The sequence below is a fragment of the Bison bison genome, unplaced genomic scaffold, assembly GCF_000754665.1.
Source record: "Bison bison bison isolate TAMUID 2011002044 unplaced genomic scaffold, Bison_UMD1.0 scf7180017864222, whole genome shotgun sequence".
NCBI classification, from domain to species: Eukaryota; Metazoa; Chordata; class Mammalia; order Artiodactyla; family Bovidae; genus Bison; species Bison bison.
The window spans coordinates 1,088,021-1,093,761 of record NW_011494794.1 but is presented as its reverse complement, the minus strand read 5'-3'; the positions used below and the strand labels follow the sequence as shown (position 1 = coordinate 1,093,761).

At 46.3% G+C, this 5,741-nt stretch overlaps 1 long non-coding RNA gene across 1 annotated transcript in view; it reads right to left on the bottom strand.

Moving 5' to 3' along the window:
- Positions 1 to 1,596: 1,596 nt before the first annotated feature.
- Positions 1,597 to 5,741, bottom strand: part of LOC104992722 — a 65,453-nt gene continuing 61,308 nt past the window's right edge. The window contains exons 2-3 of the long non-coding RNA XR_825734.1: positions 3,344 to 3,472; positions 1,597 to 2,014 (exon numbers count right to left, since the gene is read on the bottom strand). This is a non-coding gene — a long non-coding RNA (uncharacterized LOC104992722). The remainder of the gene's footprint in view (positions 2,015 to 3,343; positions 3,473 to 5,741) is intronic.

Sequence of the window (5,741 nt, the reverse complement as noted above, 5' to 3'; positions counted from 1 at the left end):
TACCTGGATGATGAGGGATCTGTGAAGTTAGCAAGACATCCTGGAGCTATTTTAAATATTTTTAAACTTCTAAAGACAACTATATAAGCACTGCACATTTATTTACACAAGTTAACTATAACATCTTTTTTCTTTGGGGCTAGAATTATATCATTTCAGTCTGGCAACTGTCTACATCACGTTGCTCAAAAGTTCTGATTGGCTGTTGATGATATCATATGCATTTCTCTGATGAAACCGAGGGCTCAGACTGTTACCAGGTTATAATATGCAAACTGAGTACCCACAGCAGAGTGGACCTAGGGACAGAGACAGGTTGAGAGCCAAAACGAAGGAATCTGCAGCAGGGAACATTGCTTACACATTCCTCTGCTTACACAAATGTCATTTGAAGGAGATAAGTATGGGTTTATTTACTAGGAAAAATGTTTAAAACATGAAATAAATGGGGAAAACTAAAAAAGGGGTCCTGGGTGAGGAAAAGATTGGTAACTTCTAGACTGCATGGTGTTTCCCTAAGCATGTTTCCCCCAGTATAATTCTAAAGTATTACAACGGAGTTATAAAAAAGTTACATTTATATATGTGTGTGTGTATATATATATATATATATATACACACTATATTTGGGCAATGCTGGGTCAAACAAACTTGTCTGTTTTGCTACCTGCTTTCTAGTAACCATTAACATCTTTATACTTGTTGCATTTCCAAGATGGCATCTCCCTTTTGAGACATTTTACCAGACTAGAATCTCATGAAACGTATCTTGGAGAAAGCCGATCTAATAAACTCTCATAAAATCTTTCCTATTTGTATTACCTGGCCCACACAGAGATTTCTAAACAGAGCTGGCCCCATCAGTTGGCAGAATATATGAAATGAGAGTTGCTTCACACAACCACCAACAGATCTCTTCCACCTCCCATCAAACTACCTTAATTTTTGTCTGTAAAGCTCCATTTCTTTGGTTCTTGAATACTCTTTGTTGTTCCCAATTCAGATGCTCCTAAGAAGGGAAACAAAGGAGGCCAGATTTCCTGAAGAACTTCCAGGAAAACACCTCCAGCAGCAGAGCAGGGTGAACAGAGAGCCCTGAGGATCTGAGTGAATGGACCTCGAAACAGCTAAAGGCTCGACACTGATCAATCAAGTCTCCTGTTGGATTCGACATTCATGCTCATTTTATATTCTACACCATAATACACCCAAGTTTGCTTTAATATAAAACTGCTTTCGGCAGAGTGCCCTGCGCCCGCTAATCTGTCTCTTGCTTCAACAGTGTTTGGATCCCACAGGCCCAAGGCCGCCCCTTGCCCCAGCCTCCCGGCACCCTCCAACTTACAGCCTACTTTCCAGCCTCAACCTTTGGAACCAAGCACTTGGTCATCCTCGGCCTCCAGGACCAGCCAACACTGGCTTTTTGTTTTGTTTGTTAGTCTGTTTGAGCTGAGCTCCTTACATCAACCAGGAACTCCCAGGTTCGTCAGAGTTATTCCACCAAGGGCAAGGCCACGGTAACCCCCAGGTCGGCCCGCATCTGCGGGGGCTGCTACACTTACCTTTCCCAGTGCCTCTATTTCCACCGTGACTCGGTGCCTTGGAAGGAGTGGGGATGTCCACCAACCGGCCGAGGACAAGTGCCAGGGCGCCCGGCATTTCTGGAAGATGCCAAACCAGTGTGGCGCAGGTGCTGTCCCATGATGAGTGAGGCAAGACCCTGGGTGCTGTGGAAACCTCCGTGGCCCGGGAGAAGAACCAAGCCGAGTGCTTTTGGACCTGCATGCCCTCCGTCCTGCCGTGCAGACCGCCCGCTCCTTCTTCCTGGAGCTCTCCACGCGCGCCCGCGAGCACGTGAAACTCATCAAGAAGATGAGGACTAGATCCTTGGCAGCCCAGAGGCCCCTAAGGGGGCCCTCTGTACCCATCCGGAGTTAGGGCTTCGGCCTGAGCCTCTCCTTGCAGTCCGTGGGCAGCGTTTTAACCGCTCTTGAGCTCTCTTCCAAGCTGTGGACTACATGGAGACAATAAAGCGTTTTGTGTAGAAAAGCAAAGGAAATGTTTATTGCTTGGCAGCAAATATAATTGGTATTATAAGATGCACTGTGTTATAGCAGCTATTGGGGACCCTGTGTCATTGTCCGTCTAGATGAGAAACAAGCCTTGGGGGCGGGACTTTGGTAAGACCCTCAGGGAGTAAATAAGAGAGGAGAGACACTGGAAGGGGAGGTAGGTGAGAACCTAAGCAGTTGTACAGAGGCCAAGGATGTGTTTGGAATTGTGGGCAGGATCGTTCAAGTGGGGTGTTCCCACCATCCCCCAGAGAGTGGGAGCAAAGGGCAGAGGGGGAAAGCAGTGCTGGGGGAGCTGGTCAGTGGAGAGGCGGCCCCTGTTCTTGCTCCAGAGGCTCTAACTCTCCTTTCTGATCTGGAAGGCGACTCTTTGCCCACAGTAACCTTTCCCTCAACTTCCTCTTTCTCTTTCTGTTCCTTAACCTCAGTTTTGTTGCCCCTTCTTGATTTCCTCTTCCACTCTCCCCCTAATTTAGATGTAAGGTTTATTAATGTCTCTGTGTTTGGGGGTGGGGGGAGCTGGGAGGGACCAGGATCAAAGTTGTGTCGTCTCCTCTTGTAGAGAAGGGAACAATTTCAGTTCCTTTAATCTCATCCATAAGATCTAAATGGATGTGAACACAATGAGGAAGGGAAAATAACAGTCCACAGTGTTTTCCCACTCTGTGCCAACTGACATCGATGCCCGTGTTGGAAGTGTCTTTCTCTATCATTGAGTTTTTGCCACTTTCCAGCTTTTTAAATTGAGAACTCTTTTTCAAATCAATTTATCAGGAACAAAGAAAAACGGTGTTATTTTTAGTGTATTTGCCATTGTTACCAGTGTTCAGAATCCATGAAGGGTAACAGAAAATAACCTTATGCCTTTCTCCTCACTACCTCTGCAAGCTCGTTCTTTCATACTGGTGCTCCTTGTCCTTTGGATGGTATTCAGTGGCAGACTTTGCTGGTCATTCTCAGACTTAGCCAGAAAAATGAGAAAGTCCTTTGCTCACTGTACTCCTCCAAACAAGTTCGCTTCAGTTATTAATCTGATGAGTCCAGTTTAACCAAAACTCTGAGCTCCTTTCAAAGTTTATGCTTCTCTACTCCCCAGTGAAGACAGCTTTAGGCTGGGCCTGGCAGTGGGGAAGGGTTTTGGGCTGGCTATTTCTTTAACTTCCCACCTCCTTCTTCCACCTGCTTTGCCCCAACTAATTGATAGAGTTTGTGACACCTCCAGAATTAAAGGGTCAGAGGAGAAAAAGGAAGGACAAAGAAGCAGAAAATACCTTACTCGTGTCATGGGTGATACAGCTGCTCCCTGGGTCTAGTAAGTGTTTCAAGTTGACTCTCTCATAGGGTGATATTTTAGGTCCTTGGAAGATTCTCTCTCTTCTGTGGACTTATACTTGCTGTTCCTGTGATAAAGGTATGAATGTCTTTAGAATTGGTTTCTAATACATCTGTCATCAGTCCCTACCTCCTGCCTTTTCTACTGAAGTCTCCTTGCTACCCCAGGGAGCTCTCTTAGGTAGAATCTAAGGCAGCCCCAAGCTAGCTCTATCTGTTTCTTGCATGTAGTTCACAAAAAGCACACACTTCAAAGGGAGTGCAGTTACTTCCTAAGCCACAGTCTTCCACTCAATGTGGAAGCCAGCTACTGGATCTACATTTCTCAAGGTGGAGTCAGATCCAGGTCCACAGGGTCACTTCAGACTGCAGGAGCACAAATCAGGCAGTCTCCCAGAAGCCCTGGTCATGGATCATGGAGTGAGGGAAAAGCACGTCCTTCCCCGTCTCCGTGGGCTGAGGGTATTAGCAGCATACTGACACTCTCTCTAAAGAAACTTTCCAATTTCCATTCATTCCTGATCTCTTCACATTTAATCCTTTGGTATTCCAAAGTGGGTTGGGGGAGGGGTTAAGTTTGCAAAACAAGTTTGAACATCTCTGTTGGTTTCATGCATGGTGACTGATTTCTCCTACAATACAATTAAAGTTCACATTGATAACATTTGAACTAAGATAGTATTTAAATAGGACTTTCCTGGTGGTACAGTGGGTAGGAATCCTCCTGCCAATGCTGGGAACACGAGTTCAATTTCTGATCCAGGAAGATTCCACATGCCGTAAGCAGCTAAGCCTATGCACCACATCTCCTGAACCCATGCAACTACTGAGAACCTGTGCTCTGCAGCAAGAGAAGCCCCTGCACCACCACGAGAGAAGTCCCTGTTCGCTGCAACTGGAGAAAGCCTGTGTATAGCAGCAAAGACCCAGTGCAACCAAAAAAAAAGAATTCCGAAATTTGAAAACAAGAGTTAAGAATGGTCTGAGTTCAGCCTCCACCTCCATGAAGCCACATAGGCATTTGCAGAACCTTAGAAATGCATGCATGAAGCCATCCCCACTGACAAACACTGGGCTGTTCCCACCCTTCCTATTAGAAAGAAGGAAGCTGAGGCCTTCAAGAGTTAAGAGATTTGCTCAGGATCACACAAGTAGGGGCAGAAAAATGAGAACCAAATCTTCATCCTTCCACCTACTCAGATAAGTTTATCATTATGTGGTCTTGGCCAGCTCCTCCAAATCTCGAGAAACAGAAAACGTGCATGGGTTGGGCGGCCTCTGTGGCCCTATGCTCAGAAGCCTGGCCTCAAATCCTGGCTCCCTGTGCACCCCACTGAGTGAACCCGGGGCAAATCTCTTGTCCTCTACGCCACGCGTTTCTATCTGTAAAATGACATTGATAATGGTGGAAAGAACATAATGGGTGCTTAACAGGAAAGTGCTTTCCAAACTGCTACCCGTGTGTGCTCAGTCGCTTCAGTTGTGGCCAACTCTGGTGACCCTATGACCGTGGTGTGCCGGCCTCCTCTGTCTGTGGGATTCTCTAGGCAAAAGTACTGGAGTGGGTTGCCATGCCCTCCTCCAGGAGATCTTCCCGACCCAGGGTTTGAACCCGTGGCGTCTCCTGCATCTTCTGCAGCACAGGTGAACTTTTAACCGCTGAGTCACCCAGGAAGCCCCCCAAACTGCTATACCTTGGGCAAATGTTAACTGCCTTTATTATAACGATATGGAAGAAAGGGTGATGACGGTGTGTTCAGGATAACCTCAGTCTTAGAATTATTATGAGGTTTCTTATAAGATCACTAATGTGTAGTGGGGAGCTTCCCTGGTGGCTCAGTGGTAAAGAATCTGCCTGCCGATGCCAGAGACGTGGGCTCGATCCCTGGGTGGAGAAGATTCCCTGGAGAAGGAAATGGCAACCCACTTCAGTATTCTTGCCTAGGAAATCCCATAGACAGAAGAGACTGTTGAGCTACAGTCCATGGGGTCACAAAAGAGTCAGACATGACTTAGCAACTAAAACAACAACGTGTAATGACATTTGATCATAAGAAATGCATGACCTAAACAAGTTCCAATATTTTTCACATAACCTTTTGTAGCTATAAGGCTATTACCAAGCCTATTAGAAGTAAAAATACTTTAAAGAAAGTGGTACAGATCAGATCAGATCAAATCAGTTGCTCAGTCGTGTCCGACTCTTTGCGACCCCATGAATCTCAGCACACCAGGCCTCCCTGTCCATCACCAACTCCCGGAGTTCACTCAGACTCACGTCCATCGAGTCAGTGATGCCATCCAGCCATCTCATCCTCTGTTGTCCCCTTCTCCTCC